This window comes from Sciurus vulgaris (assembly GCF_902686455.1).
Source record: "Sciurus vulgaris genome assembly, chromosome: 5".
NCBI classification, from domain to species: Eukaryota; Metazoa; Chordata; class Mammalia; order Rodentia; family Sciuridae; genus Sciurus; species Sciurus vulgaris.
The window spans coordinates 9,407,142-9,424,200 of record NC_136465.1 but is presented as its reverse complement, the minus strand read 5'-3'; positions in this window follow the sequence as shown (position 1 = coordinate 9,424,200).

Below are 17,059 nucleotides of genomic sequence, written 5' to 3'. Positions count from 1 at the left end.
CCCTTTAGAGAGAGACATGCCCCTCCAACATGTCTGAAATAGTATCCCCCAACCATCCCTTTAACCTGTTTGAATTCTCTTCTTTGCATTCACTGCCACCTGACAATCTGTCTCCATCCACTTGGGTGTAAATTCGATAAGAACAGGGTCTTCATTTTTGCTTATTCTATATTCTCAGCTTCTGTAACAGTGTCTAGCAAGTAGTAGAAAATGAATAAACAATCATGAATCAAGGGTCTGGTGAGATGATCTATCGACTACATTAGTCCCCACTGCTCTCTCCAAATTCAGGTCTCCTAAACTAGGAGATCAGGACATCAGCTCCCCAACTGTTGGCTACGCTGCTTCTCATTCATGTGGACCAAAGGCCACTGTGATCACAGTGATCTAAACACAACTTTCTTGCTGTCATCTCAAGCCAGGCTGTAAACTTCAAATGAAAAGAACAATACAGCTCATTTTGTATTCATAACTGTATTTTGGACTTTTCTTCTGCTTGAGAAAAATCACCCCATATCTCAGTGGACAAAAACAGGCCCGGCACTACTGGAAGCATTTTCACTTTGGATTCACAAGACTCAGGAATTCTAAAGAGAAAGTGCTTTGCAAGTGTGCCTGGGGCCAACAGCCTCTTCGCTGTGATCTACTCAAGCTGTAAGGCTTTTCTGGACAGGAGGGCTTTGCATTCCATTGAAGAGAAAGGATTGATAGGTTGCAAGGAGGTTGTTCAAAGCTTAAGAGTATCCCTAAAGTGCCCTGCTTAGATCCACAGAGTGACACTTTCACACAACAAACTCCCACACATGTGGACAACCGCAGATAACACCCCAGTGCATGAACTCCCAGATCTGTGCCTCCCTCCTCCTAACGCTGACACTGAATTTGAGCAGCAAGAGTCCATATTCAAAAAAAGAGGGGAAAAAAAAAAAGCTGGTTTTAGGAACACAGAACATAAGGCCTAATGACTCTGGGTATGAAAGAATGCGTAAGCCTGGGCAGGCTCTATGTGCACATCTGGTTTTTTCCTTTTATGCTTCTGCGATTTCTATGACACAGGAAATCCATGTTGGAACAACCCTGTCTGCTTTCTAGTGAGTGCATAAAAAATGGGGATTGAGATTATGTTTATCTCACTGTTGGAGGCAGGACAAGATCCAGAACTGTGCCATTTTAAGGGTGGATCAACTGTTTCATTCTACATTGTACCTCTGGGGAGGCGCTAGTAACCGAGCCTGGTGGAGAGGCAGTCCAGGGGAAAGAGCTTGAACAGGCCTAGGACTCTGGACATGGCTCTCACTGCAAGCAGCCCAGATACAGGAAAATACAATGTGAGGAAAATACCAATTCAACTCCACAGACACTATTTGAGGGCTCCCAATGTTGCTAGTGGCCATTCTCTACAAGGCTTCCACATTATAACCCCTGTAGGTAAAATCTGCTCATAGAAGGTTCTTAACATGGGCTGAGCCCACCAGCTTTTCCCACCCAGAAGGGAAATAACCCAGATCTATTTAAGAGATAACAACATAAAACAAGGTGGCTGCTATCATGTGGATGTGGTCTGTTCCCCAGTGTGGCAATGTTCAGAGGTGGCAGAATCTTATTTAAGAGGTGGGACCTAATGGAAGGTGGTGCCCACTGGGGCATCACCCTCAGAAGGCATTAATGCTGGTCTCATGGTGAGTTAATCTTCACAAGAGCGAGTTATTACAGAAGAGCAAGCCTGGCCCCTGGATCCTTCTTGACTCCTGATCTCACCATGTGCTGTTTTCCCTATGTGCTTCTGTCATTGTGATGCCCCCTCCATGCCCCCACCATGAGCCCCTCCACAGGCTGAACCAGTGAGACCAACTGATCTTGGACTTTCAGCTTCCAGAACTATGAGTAAATAAGTATTTTTCCCTTAGTAAGTACCCAACCTCTCGAATTTTGTTATAGTAACTAAAAATGGACTAAAATAGTGATAGAAAACAGAGAATCTTAAGAGAGAACAAGATCATACTCCAAGAGAAAGCCTACAGGTGTTGGATGCCCTAGAGAACAAATGATATAGAAAAAATGTTGGAACTCCCAAAAGAGAAAGAGAGGCGAGAGGGAACAAAGGCACGAAAGCCAGTAAGAAGTTAAGAAATTGGGCTAGGGGTGTAGTGCAATGATAGAGTGTTTGACTAGCATGTGCAAGGCCCTGGGTTCAAGCCCCAGTACCACACACACACAGATACACAAAGGAAGAAATAAGATTGGCAGAACAACATACACTGTGAATGCTTGCACACAGTAGTAATTTTTTTCTTTCCTTTTCTTTGTTTTTTTTTTTTTTTTTGTTGTTGTTGTTGTTGATTTTTTTTTTTTTCCGGTACTGGAGATTAAACCCAGGGAGGGACCCTCTGCCACTAAGCTACATCTCCAACTCCTCTTTAAATTTTATTTTGAGACAGACTCTCGATAAATTTCCAAGGCTGGCCTCAAACTTGAAATCCTCCTGCCTCGGCACCCCCAAGTCACTGGGACAACAGAACACACACCATAGTTATTTTTCTGAAGTGTTTATTGTCATGTGACTTGGCTCTTCAAGCTCTTATTTCTACCCCTCTTCCTTGAGAGAATCACCACCAGTCCTCCACGGAAGGGGCTGGCAGCCTCTTCCTGGGGGCTCACAGGGCTTCGTTTTGCCCAGCTGTTGAGCTGCAGCATCCCTCACACTGCGCCATTGTGTCCACTGGCACCACACGCGGTTCGATTCTTCCTTGTTCTTCTGCAGGCTCAAACTGCTGCTCAAAGCAAGTGCTGCTGCCATGGTCCGAACTGCCCAGAGGTCCAGAGTCGCCCAGATTCTGAAGCAATGATCATGCAGGCGTAATGCAAAGGATGATTCCACGCAAACCACGGAAGGGCAGAACCAAGGAGCACTGGAAATAATGACTGCCACCTGCTAACTACCCATTGTCCTGGGTTTAGCACCAATCAACTCAATAGATTTTTTTGGATTTTTTTGTTTGTTTCTTTTTGTTTTTGTTTTGTTTTGTTTTGCTGGTACTAGGGATTGAACCTGGGGGCACTTTACCACTGAGCTACATCCCAAATCTTGTTTGTTTATTGAGTCAAGGTCTCACTAAGTTGCTGAAGTTGACCTTGAACTTGTGATCCTCCTGTCTCGGCCTCCCAAGTTCCTGGAATTACAGTAGTGTGCTACTGCACCTGATTCGAATTTAATTTTCCCAAAGACCTGCATAAATTCATTTAGGTGAGGAAAAACGGCTTGCTTTTGGTTTTTGGAAAGAGTCAATCAAATACTTGCCTAGAAAATCGAGTCTTAACTTGATAAGATATCTAGTCACCACAGATTCTCCTAATTCATCTGCCATAGGCCATATCCTGCTTCAGTAATCCACATAACATTGAAATAGAAGTCCTGTGACTTATTAAAATCTTATTCAATTACCCTTTGGCATGATCCACCTGGGAGTACTCTGTTTTTCCAATGCTTGCCTTAAACATGACCAATCCCACAATCTTCTCACTTAGAAGCTGTTGATTTACCAAATCCCAACCTTCTCTCTCTCTCTCTCTCTTAATGTAACTGACCATGTCCCAAACCACCCCTCCCAAATCAAAAGCCTTCAGTGTTTGCTGAGAGCAAGAGAAATGGCTAACAACTAGGCATTCTGTCATTTAGCACTCCAAGTGGGAAGTGAAGATCTCAATCCACTCCCAGACCCTTCTAGGCTGTTATTCCTCTGATATATCCAGTTTTCCACCAAATTCATCATTCCCAAAAGAGAATCCTTGCAACTCACCAACCAACTCATTTTAAGACAAACACTAAGAGCCAAATGGCTGGGAAATTGTTACCACCATGTACTGTAGCATCCATTAGCTCATTCCCAATAAGCAAACCCACCATGGAATAAGGAAGTTCTTCTGGTCACTCTGATTTCCCATATGTGCTGGGAAAAGATGTGGGAGGAAAGATACTGTAGCACCTCCAGTTAGCTAGAAGGGTTATAAGACGTTGCCAGGAGACCTGTGAATCTGGGTGACATTACTAGGAGAAAAATAAATCTAATTCAAAAAGGTCTTAAAAATAATGTCAGTCTTTGCCTCTTCTCCTTTCCCACCATGGTGGTGTACGTACTGAACTCCATTCTTTGTTTTCTTTTCACAAGACTTTCAGAATCAAATGATTCCTGGCCAAGAGACAAAAGCAAAATTGTCCCATTTCCCAATGGACTCAGATGCAAACTGGTAATAAATCACATATAACTTGAATAGGAGACACTGGAGAAGAACCAAGCTGAGTCTCTGAGGAACTGCATGTGAAACAGCACACAGATTTATGCTGTCTCAGAGTCATCACATCACATCAAGCTGAAAAGGTCACCAATACCTGGAGAGATGGCATGCTCATTGGGAATCTGATTTTTTTCCTATGATCTACACTAGTGAGTTGGCTCAGAAATAAATACGTGAAACCTTTGGGGGGAAAAAAGATGTCTCTATTGACATTCTTATGGGAGAAAGCCAAGGAGGAATTTCATTGCACAACACACAACAAAGCTTCCAAAAATCCTCTTTCTAAATTCCTCTTTCCAAAATCGACTCCCACATCTGCTGTTGCTCTCACTTCTCCTCCTCCTCTCTTCTACTGTCCTTAAAAGTGTTCTCCTTGCTTTATTACTACTTCTTGCTTCTCCCCTTTCTCAAGTAGAGAAATACAGACTGCTCCTGATTTCCATAGATCAACTTTGTCAAGGACCTAGCCACTGACCAAGCCAGGAAAGAATCCTCCCCCTGGAAGTCAGGGAGTGAATAGGGGTTAGTATTGTATACATTTTAATTTACACAATTGTTCCTCCCTCCTTTTTTTTTTTTTTTTTTGTTGTTGTTGTTGTTGTTGTTTTCGTTTGTTTTCTTCTCATGCAGACATTATCAGACCAGTCTCAGTTTTTCCAGTGTTTCCAAGAAGTACATACAGGTCCACTATAATTTTCTCCCCAGACCCTCAGAATGCCTATAAGCTGACAAAGAATGTGAAAAGACCATCTATTCCTCCTTTCTGTGGACCACTGACCACCTTTGGCTTGGTAACCTACCCAGCTGTCCATCACTGGAATTCTTCAGGAGAAACAATCACCCATCAGGGATTCCCTCTAAGATTTCACAATTGCCAATGTCCCCTGCTCCCTCCAATTCAGCAATATCTACTTGCTTCTTTAAAACTGACCCACTTACTTCCCATCCTTCAGCCATAACCAACTGATAGAATAGTTTGAGTCTGTTTCCTGCTTCTCTCTTTATTTCAACATCTTTTTTTGCTTATGTTACTAAATACCTAGTAATCTTATCTCAAAAATCTCAGCCTTATTCTCTTCCTGGTTCAGACCATCATAGTATTCCAAGGTTAGACATTATCTAAACTCTAACTTGGGCTTGTTGAGTTGTGTGCTGTTCATAACAGCAACACTACTGAAGAATTAGATCTGCCTCTGTCTAACCCATATCCACGGGACTCACGCTTGGTATGACTCATTATGGGAAGTGGAACACTTAAGAAGTGATAGTTGTGGCCAGCACCCAACTTCCATTATTCTCTGAGGGATAAATAAACACGGTGCCAAACTTATTAGTCAGGCTTCTTTTCAGAGACAAGTGACAGGAACTCAATTTATGCTAACTTAAGCAAAAAAAAAAAAAAAAAAAAAAAAAAGAACTTGCTGGTTTAACTGGGAAATCCAGGAATACAACTGGCCACAGATACAGCAAGACCCCCAAGTTTAAACAAAGTCATGAGGGTTTACTCTCTAAAACTCTCATTTTTGTTTGTTCCTTCTTAGTAGTCCCATTTTTTGTACTTCAAAAGAACCTCCCTCACCACAAAAAAAAAATGCTTTTTTCATATATTCAGGAAGATGGTTGTTGGCAGCTCCCAACTATGACATCTAATCTGAACAGCAACAAAATGTTGACATGATAGTTACTAATACAATATCAAATTAGGTATACAATCTCTCCAAGTTCTGTATTTCCCAGAAAATGAAAAACTGACTTGGTTGAAGAAGGCACTGCACAGCGCCTGCTGGCCTCTAACTTATGGAGTACTTTACGAAAAACTCACGCACCGGATAAATTAGAAAACGAAGCTCAAGAGGTTGGACTTCCTAGAACATAGACTAAAATGAACTTGTGTAACTGCAGCCACAGGCAGGCATGCAGACTATATGACGATAATGCAACTGAATCATTTCCTGGATTAAGAAAAGTGGCAGAGACCCACTCAGGAACGACACGAATCAAGCGTCCACCTCGTAAGGCGGTGATCCCTGCGAACACGTATCCACAGCCCGCCCTCGGATCCCTGAGAACAAGTATCCTTCCCACTCTAGGATCAAGGAATTTCAGGGCCTAAAGGATGGCCTGCGTGCACACTTCACCAACAGTGTGTGTGTGTGTGTGTGTGTGTGTTTTAGGAGAGGGGGAGGCCGGAAAGGCAGGGAGCACCAGCAGGCTAGGAATTCATTCTTTAATTAAGGGGAAGAAGAAAACCAGTAACAACTAACTGTGCACGGCCTCTTCCGCGGCAGGCCCCTGGCAGGCACGCCGCGCCCGGGACTTTAGCCGCTGCCCCCGGCGCCCCGCCCCGCTTCCTGCCCCGGCCGCTTGCCGCTCCAGCCCGCGTCTTCGCGCTCTCCCTCCCGCCGCTCGGTTAAAGCTCCCCCGCCAGGAGTAAACAAGCAGCCCCAACCTGCAGCCAGTAGGACCGGCCCCTTCGCCCTATTTCCTGCGCCAACCCTAGCAACAGGCCCCGCCCCGCGCGACAGGCCCCGCCCCGCGCCGCACGCCTGCCCCTCGCCGCGTCCCGGGGCTGGGTCCCCAGCCCGCCCCGAACCTCCCCACTGGGACCCCGCGGCCCGGCCCCGCCCGCGCGCCCTAGCCGCGCCGGGGGAGGGTGCGTGGCGCGCACGTGACCCGCGCGGGGCGGGGCCGGCGCCGGGCGGGGGCGGGCCTGCTGCCAGCCGCCGGGTCGCGGGGCCCGCTGGCCGCCCCGCCCTCGCCCGGCCCGCGCGGGGCCTGGCGCTGCCGCCCCCCGCGAGCCGCACGCCGGGCCTCCCGCCCCGCGCCGCCGTGGCCGCTTCTCCAGGCGCCGCCGGCCGCCTCCCCTCCGCAGCCCCACCCGGCACGGCCCCCTGCTTAAGTTTCCTGCCTGTGCCCACGGAGCGCGACATCTTCTCCAGCCCCCCGAACGCACGTAGTCCTGCTGCGTAAACACGCCGCCCCCACGCAGACCCGCTCGTGCGCTCTCCCGCGCCTCGCCCTGGCCCCAGTGCGGCTCCCCGTTAAAGGTGGGAAACTTGAGGCTGGGAACAGTGGAAGGAGTTCTGCCGTCAGAACCGAGACCAGAATTCCGACCTGTTGCCAGGGGCTTCTCTCTACCCTGGCCCCTTCGCGCACTTGAGGGTCAGCTGATTGGCTATCCCCAAACCAGTAGCTCCGGCCCTGGTCATCCAATGAGCACGTTCCCGGTCCCCCAGCCCACTCAACAGATGCCTCTACCTGTTACCTTCCTTCTGACTGTGGGTAGCTCCAGGAAGTAGGTCACTCTGGCAGAGAAGAAAGCTGGGGGACCTTCAGGGCAGCTACAGCGAGAGGCAGTAGTTCGTGTGGCTGTGGAGCCAGACTGCCGGAATTCCACCCCGGCTCCTCCACCTACTTGTTATCTTGGGCAAGTCATTTGACTTTTCGCCGCTGGATTCCAGGGATGACTTGTAAAGCAGGAGAGATGATAGTGACCACAGAGATGAGCGATTACATGCGTGTGTGCAGGTAAAGCGTTCAGAACGGCACTTGGCATCTAATAGAGCGATCAGAGAAGTCACCCAGCGCCAGTCACTGCTGTGTTCTGGGGTTCTTACCGCCCTCCCAGTTCCTCTCAGCACGTATGCATCCAGGCAAGGCTGTAGGGGCAGAGGACAGGGTGGCCACACTGCGGCTTTCCCAGGTTGGGAGTCGCCTGGCCGACTTCTACACCAAGGGAACATGACATGTGGCATTGCCTAGCTCTGGTGATAAGAACAGAGGTGTGCATAGTGGGATACTGAAATAGGGGAAAGATAGGTTCAGAGAATGAAGCTGGTCTTGGGACCACTCAGAGGAGCGGGCAAAGTACTAGACAGAATATCAAATAGATGCTGCTCTCACTTCCTTTGACCCCAATCCCTCACTCAACAAATTCCACAAGTGAGCATGTGCTCTTGGTCCTCCCTGGTATGCCCTCTGAGAGCAGGCAGTGTTTTGTTTGCCTTTATTCATCCTTTAGCATCTGGCTGAATGCTTTGGGTGTAAGTGGTCACCTTATACACCACCCCACTGTGCCCTGTGGAAAGTGTCCTCACGTAAGAAAAGGGAATTTTAGTTTCCCTATCCAACTGTCTCGCCTCAGAGTTAAAGGAAGTGAGGAAAGACTTTTGTTAGAGTTATACAGCAGGTCAGAAGACATGTCTTCGCCCTCAGCCAGATGTTATTTCCTTGACACACACTAAGCTTATAAGACAGTTGGGAGGAAAAACCAACTCCCTGAACCTTACAGGATGAAATAAGACGTCATATGGTCAAGACCCAAATATATGGTACAAATGATAGGTTTGGTAGGAGCTGAGAGAACCCAATTCCCCAGGGACTGAGATCAGCCAGCAGACATGCTCACTGCAAGAGGGGATCAACAAGGCCCTGACGGACCAGCAGGATTTGGAGTTGAGAGAGAGTTTTAGAAGGGGAAGTGGCTTACTGCGGTGAATATTTTAGGGTGAATGAGGAAACCAGTCAGGTTAGAAGAAAGGTTCATGTTGGACCATAGACAAAATACTGGAGGGTTAGGTAAAGGCCAGACTTGGGAAAATTTCAAATGCCAGGATAAAGAGTTTTGACCTCAATGGGTAATGGAGAACCCCTGAAAATAGACACAGAGTGAGGTGCTGAACCAAGACAAGAAACCAGGCAAAGATCTGCCAGCTTGGTCTGATTTGCATCTTTTGTAGACAGTTGCTGGCTGTATATGTACATCTACTGAATTACCCCCACACAGAGGAAACTACCGACTAGCTCGTCTCTATTTATTTCATCTCCGAATACACGTGATATTTGTGTGGGAGCAGAGGAAGAAGATTAACACAGTGCATATCCCTGTCATAGACCAGGCACTTGCTCCAGTGGTACCTCATTTAAGCCTTCCAGTCTGGTGAGGGTATTATTGCCTAGCAACTCCCAGAAAGCTTGGCTCCTTCTACCTTCCTATCAATTTTTATCAATAATGATCTTCCTTCTTGCTGTCAGATCAGGGGAAGGTTGAAAACTGAGCTTACGGCTCCCAGTACCCCCCTAAAAAAAGAAAAAAAAATGAAGCTCAAAAATTTATTCATTTTATGTCTCTAATAGTTGAACATTGGCATTACATGCTATCAAGGGGTTGCTATGGGGCAATGTGGGAATAGTGGTTAAAAAGTCTTCACTTGAGGAAGGCTAGGTCCTCCTTCACATTTTATCACTGACGATTCATTCCCTCTCCCCTTGCTTGGCTTTTTCCATCAAGGATACCAATGTCAACAGCAGTACATGGGAACACTCTTCCAAGTCCCTCAGTTTGCTCTTAAGAGTTAGGCCTTAATGGCTACACATACATGAAAGAAATGGTAAGTAACGTTCCCAGGTCACAGAGCTAGCAGGTGGCACAGCCAGAATTCGAACTCAGCTTTGACACCAATGAACTCTCCCATTGAGTCTCACACCTTCCAATGAGAAGATCCAGGAAGCGAGTTCCAGACTCCCAAGTGTGGGGATGACCCGTAGGTGTACACTTCTAGGGGTGCTTTTTTATCCCTGGAGTTCTAGTATTACCTTAGAAAAAGGAAATCTCCATTTTGTGTCTTTGAAGTCAGACAAAACTGGGTTTTCTAGTTACTAGCAGGTTACAGAGGCTAATGAAGCTAATGAACCTTAAGCCTCAAGACCCCTCACTTGCACAGACCCCTTGCAGGCCCACTACCCAATTTCAAACATCTAAATGTATTACTGTCCGTATAGTGAGCTCCAACAACAGCATGAGCTTTAGGCCTCCTAACATCTAGGTCTGCCCCAAGTAGATGAACTCAGTCAAGTTACTTTCTGAGACTTTGTTTTCTCATCTGAATAAAATCATCTTGGACACTAGTCTAGGAGCTGAACATCCAGTTGGTGCATAGTGTTTGAGATGCCAAAGTAACTTGAAGAACTGGATCTCATGAGCCTTAGGCCTAAGGCAAAGGTTAACACATCCCTGAAGTTTAAAGTAAAAAAAATTCCTAAGCAATCTGTTTATTTTAGTAGAGCCATTCAAACAAATGAGGTACTTATACTCTATCAGTTTAGTGATTCTTTACAAAAATAATATTTGTAAATGTAAATTGAAGAAAAGTTTACACACACATATACACACTTTTTTCTTTTTTTCTTTTTTTGGTCTGTAGGTGATACTTGGGATTGAACTTTACCACTGATCTACAGTCCCAACCCTTTTTATTTTTTAATTTGGGACAGGGTCTCACCAAGTTGCCAAAGCTAGCCTAGAACTTGCCAAGGCTGGCTTGGAACTTGCAATCCTCCAGCCTCTAGCTGAGATTATAGGCCTGTACCACCATGCTGGCAAAACTAATATTTTTACTTCATTCTTCAATAACAGCTATCACTTTCTAATGGGACATGTGCATCTGTTGAGAACTGCACAATTGCCCAATCCTTAGAATCACATTGCACACGACCACCTTCATTTCCTATTCCCATCCAGTTTTACACAGTGCTTGCTTTTTAGCACAGCATACACCAAAAACCAACTCTGTAAAGACATGATGTCATCAAAAGGAATGTAATACAATCTACTGTTGAAACTGAGTTTCCTTTAACTAATAGTTCATGCAGTGTGTGACAGATGTCAGTTATTGCTGTGCTTCCCTTGAAAATCAAAAAATCCTGAGACACCCCTGTGAATTTGCTGTACCACCCTAGGGTACCAGGGCATACATTTGGTAAAGACAGACTCAAGGAACTGTTAGAAGCTATTGCAGAAGCAACCAGAGGGTGGCAGAGTTCTCTCCAGCAGAGAAGAAGCGGGGGAGCCAACCGTACTGTCCTCTTGGCCAGAGCCAGTCAGGGTGTCCTTGCTCAATGGTACATAGGAAATCTTCCTGAAGTCTCTCTTCCTAGTATTTCCCTCCATCCTGGGTTATGGCTATTTACATAATATTAACAAAGCAAAGAATAATGGGGGATTGTGTGGCAGCCTGGGCTTGAGTCCCAGACCTGCCACTTAGGAGGCATAACACCTTGGCCATACTTCCTCTTTCAAGAGTCTCTTCCAGCTTTACATCTAGGCATCTACCCTCAAGCTCTCTTCCTAAGAGGACAAAGTTCTTAATGCACTTGATTTAAACTTGGCCTCTTCTGAGTGGGAAGGAAGAACTGTCTCTTCTAGTGTGCTCTTCTAGTGTGCACGTTCTGAATGCTAGGAAGCTGGGGAATGTGCCATCTTTAAACCCAGGGGAACATTCCATCTTCATGTCAGGCACATTTCTGAAAAGAGAGAAGAAAGGGCATCAACAGAAAGTTCCAGAAAGGGCTGCTTGCAGATGTGGGACTGGGAGTGCTGTTTCTGGATCTGAATGCAAGTGGTTGGGGGTGTTCAGTTTGGGAAATTCATCAAGCTGCACCCTAGTGACATGTGCATCTCTGTATATGTATATTATATTTTAATTTAAAAAAGAAGAGGAGGGAAAAGAAATGGCAGAATTGAAACAATATAGAAATTACATAAAAATACAATGCAAATGGCATTATTTAGGGAAAAAAACTGAAAATAAACTAAAGGGACAAATAATCTACATGCTTGTGGAGTGTTTTAAAATAAATTATAAACCATCTGAAAAAATAAAGTAAGGTTCTTACCAGCTATAAGGAAGCTTAATAAGGCCAGAAGGAGGAGGCATGTTCTCTCTGTGCGACATCTTTTAAATCTGACATCCCTGAAGGTCTCTTTTTGTAAGCTCTCTTCCTGTGTCACTACAGAGGGGCAGTCACTTAGCCAATGCAAATCCACAAAGAAGAGAGCTTGTCAGGAAAGTATGCAGTTAACATAGGCACATTTCACATTGCTGGAGGATTCATGATCCTCTAAGTCACCATTCTGCATAGACAAGAGGCAGAGGACTCTACTTGGCCTAAGGGTGTTGGTGTGTAATCTTTTTCCATCTTCACATTGCTTGGAATTGATTGCCTCAGAGCCAAGGAAACAGTCAGTGACCCGAGGCTGTGTGTTCTACAAGGCAGAGGACTGGATGCCTGCCTCCCAGCCCTGGTGACACAACTAGCTGAATGACCAAGTCACCTCATCTATAAAATGATGAATAGACAGTGGATAAGTTTCCTTGCTCGAAATTCAGTCATTTCCTAGTTTGATCAAGATCTTAGGAGAAAAGATTATATTTTTTTTTTTTTTTTTTTTTGGTACCGGGGCACTTTACCACTGAACCGCCCCCACTTCCTTATAATTATTATTATTATTATTTTGACAGGATCTCACTAAATTGCTTAGGACCTAAGTTGCTGAGGCTGGCCTTGAACTTGCCATCCTCCTGCCTGAGCTTCCCAAGTTGCTGGGATTACAGGTGTGCACCAAAACACCCAGGCCAGGATTACTATTGTAAGGAAGTCTGGAATAGGAGGAAAACAACAAGCCCACCTGGGAAAGAATAGTGAAAGCAGTCTTCAAAATCTTATGGAGGCCAGAGGCCCAGAAGGGAACTGCCAGGCAAATACATGAATATAACTGACCTCCAAGACAAGGGCAACCCAGGAGGCTAGCCAAGGGAGCTAAATATACGACCTTGGGCAAACAGATCCACTGTGGAATAGAGCCGTAAAATCATGGGATGGCACACGTACAAATAGAAGTAAATGCAAAAAGTGGTGCTGATGCTATATTTTTAATCCAATCTGTACTGTGCTGTGAATGCATGGACATGGTACCACAAGGGCTTAAAAATACAAAAAAGTGCCATTTTCCTTGGGTTTACTCTCTCCCCACGGGAGAAAAGGGTAGGAGTGACACAGTGGCTGTCATTATTGTATTACTACTATTATTTTTTGCGGTGCTGGGGACCAAACCCAGGGCCTCAAGCATGCTAGGCAAGGCTCTACCACTGAGCCACATCCCCAACCCCTGTCGTTCTTTATCCTTACAATACAACGCTGGAGCTCCACTCAGCCACTCAGATTTGGAGAATAAATTCTGGACCACGATTTGCCAAAGAGGTCTGAGAATAGGGGCCTCTGAGACCCACTTTCCAAAGGATTCTTAATTAGGATAATTATTTAATACCTAAGCTTTGACTGATTATTGGGCCCAACTCCACCAAAGCTGCTGTCGTACTTTTCACCCACGGGGAACCCACCACGGCAGCCTTACCCAGCCTTACCGGGAGGCAAGGAGGATCACAGGGCACAGGTCTCTGGGAGGGACGCCCTTGTCAATTCCTCCTCCAGCTCTGTAAGGTACTGATTGGCTGATAGTGTTTTTGAAGATCCAGGCGAACAGATTAAGATGGGGAAATTGAAAAACAGAACTGGCCAAAGTGCCCTTAGTCTGAATGTCTGAGTCCAGAAAGCTTTGCAATTTCTTCACAAGGAAGAAAGGAAGGTGGAGAGAAGTTCAGGGCCTAGAAGGCGAGATCGGGGCTCACTATTTTGGGCTGCCTGCCATTCCCTAACCAGTATTCACTGGAGTGGTAACACTGGCCATGTCTTGGGTGAGACCAGAAATATGAATTCGTACAGTTTTTCTGGAGAACAACATAAAGAACTTTAAAAATATTTCTTTTAATTCTTTAAGAAAACGAAAATGGTCACATTTCGGTGCAGCTGTGCCACATTAGCATGCAACCTTTAGACACATTTATGATGTGTTTAAGGAAATGGGAGATGTTTATGTATGTCACTAAGTGATGTGCACAGAATTATCAAGTATGTAAAGAGAAATATACATAGCAAAATTTGAAATATCCCAATATGTAAAGTGTTTGCTTCCAAGTGGTGGAATTATGGAGTTTGGTGGTTTTTGTTTTTTTGAAGGGAGGGTCAAATTACATAGAGTTTTCGATACTTGGCGGTTATACACTAAGCACATATTTCTTTGCTTATAAGGTGGCGGGCAGATATGGGAACCGACCTCAAATCTCTTGGTTTCTTTCCCAATTCTTTGAATCAGGTTATCTTCCTCCCGGCCCCTGCTTAAAAGTTCCGCAGATCCTGCAGGGCCTCGGGGCGCACGCAGGAGCGCGGGGCCGGCGCCAGGGAGGTTGGAGAGGCCGCGGCGCACGGAGAGGGCGGGCCAGGCGGGCTCGGGCGGGTTTCTGCGCGCTCCTCGCCACCGGAGACGCGGCTGTCGGAACGCGTTTGTCCTCCGACCCGCTGGGCACGGGACAAGTCCCTGGCTGCGCGGGGCTAGTTCCCCGCCGGGCCGTTCGGGCGGCCCCGGCCGGAGGCGGAGACCACGCGTGGCCCCGGCCCGGCGGCCCCCTCGGCCCCCGGCCCCCGCGCCACCCGGCTGCGGCGGGCGGAAGCGCGCCAGGGCGGCCAGGAGGCCCCTCCCCCCCAGCTCAGCCTGGGGCGCGGGAGCGGCAGGGCGGCGGCGCGGACGTGCCCGGGCCCACGGAGGCCTCCCCGCGCCGTGCCCGCCGCCCCCCGCCCTGCCAGGGGACGCGGGGACGCAGGAGGCCACGAGCACGCGGCAAGGCGGCGGCCTGCGGCCTGGACACCCGGCCTCCCGGCTGCTTGCTCGGTCCTTTGTCCAGAGTCGTGCGCGGCCAGCGGATCGGACAGTGTGGCGAGCTGAGCGTGTGTGGGCGTCGTTGGGGACGGCCTGGCCTCCGCCTGGCTGCAGGAGCACCGTCTCCGAGGCGCGCCTTAGTGCTGGGCACCACGCCGGGTTCTTCAGGCGCGTGGCTGGTCCTGGGCTGGTGCCGCCCTCTCCCTGCCTAGGCGTTTCTCCCTGGGCTTCTTTCCTCCCTTCCTTTCACCCCGCTGCCTTTCCAAGGCCAAATCTGTCACCCCAAGCTTGGCCTTCGCCTCTAAACTGTGACTTTGCCGCACCCACAGGGGCCAACATCACCTCCCCACCATCCACTGCTGTCTGCCCAAAGCTAAATAAAATTTTATCTCCACTCTACAACTGGGACAAGATACTGCCCCCTCGCCGTCAAGCAGGAATCCGTGAAACGTGCACCCTGGGCCGCCCGCATAATCTGCAGGGTCCAGTGCAAAACGAAAGTGCAGGCCTCTTGCTCAAAGGCGGAGGCTTTTAAGACAGCGGCAGCCGAGCCTTGAACCAAACCTGCAGGCCTCCTGAGCGCAGGCCCCTGCGTGCCTGCTGGTGTACCAGGAACCGGCCTCGCCAGCACATTTTCCTTCCTCAGGTCTGTGCTCTAATGCTTGTTAAATGAATTAAAAAAAAAAAAAAAAAAAAAAAAAAAGAATAATCTCTTCATTGTAACTGGCTACTAGAACCAGAGTTCTTTCCTTGGTCAGTTATTTGTTTACTTTATTTAGCCGTAATAAGGATTGAACTCAGGGACCCTCTGCCACTGAGCTACATCCCCACACTTTCATTTTTAAATTTTGAGACAGGGTCTACTACATTGCCCAGACGGGCCTCCAACTTGCGAGCCTCCTGCCTGCCTCAGCCTCCGGACTCGGGGATCACCAGTGCGAGACACTACCCAGCTCAGCCAACTCTTTTAACTTCTTTGCAGTGTTGACACGACTCACTCCTTTCCTCACTCAACCCGCTTTCCTTTGGCTTCTGTAACCATTGCACCTGTGGATTTCCCTCGCTGTATGATGCACTCCTCCAACCCAGTAGCTGGCTCCCCTTTCTCCTATAGACACCCGTGCTTGGAGAAGTCTCCACCTTTATGTATGTCAGTCCCATTTACCTCCAACCCAGATTTTTCCCACCCAAGTCCTAGTCTTGTGTTTCTCTTTCTTGGGCATCCTTGCAACTTATATTAATAAGCCAGAAATTAAATGTATGTTATCCCAGCAACTTGGGGGCCTGAGGCAGGAGGATTGCAAGTTCAGGGCCAGCCTCAGCAATTTAGTGAGGCCCTTTCTCAAAATAAAAAATAAATAGGTCTGGAGATATAGCTCAATGGTAAAGCACTCTTGGGCTTAAATCCCCCCCAAAATTTTTTTAAATAAACAAATGCTGGTTTTAGGTTTTGCTTTGTTTTTGCAGTTCTGGGTATTGAATCCAGGGCCTCATGCATGCTGAGTAAACATTCTACCACTGAGCCAGCCAAAATGCAGGCCGCTTTGCTTCCTTTCTTTCCCCCTTCCCCATTTCTCTTCTTTCCTTCCTCTTTTCCAATCTGCCTCTCCCTCCCTTCCTCCCTCTCTCCCTTCCTTTTTTCCTTTTGTGCAAAAACTAAACAGAGCCTGCACCTTCAAGGTGCAGGACACTGCACCTAAACAGGCCCTGTGTTCATGAAGCCCACCATGTTTAGCACCCTTTCAAAATGTTTCCTCACAAAATATTTTAGAAGTTATATGGGCAAGAGGGAATAACTTTGCCATGGAAAAACCTGGCAGGCACCATCTGAAATCACGAAAGTTAGCAGCACAGGTCATGAGATAAACGACCTTGTGTGCCACCTGATAGTATGTGGCGAGAAAGGACAGTGTTCCCATAAAAGATGCAAACCCTACGTCTAATCACGTGCGAACACTGGACCAGCCCAGACTGAAGGACAGCCTGCAAAATGACCTGGCTAGCCAAGAAAGTCAAGCCCACAAAAGCCAAAGAAACTTGAAGACCTGCTGGAAATCAAAACCCCACAGAATAACTGGGTGCGATCATTTGGCTGCAGAGGATGTTGCTGAGACCATGCGCAAAACCTGAATAAGCCTCAGGGCAAAGGGAATATGTGAGTTATTTTGTATCATCACTTTTCTGTACGTTTGGAATTATTTCAGAACAAAAGGA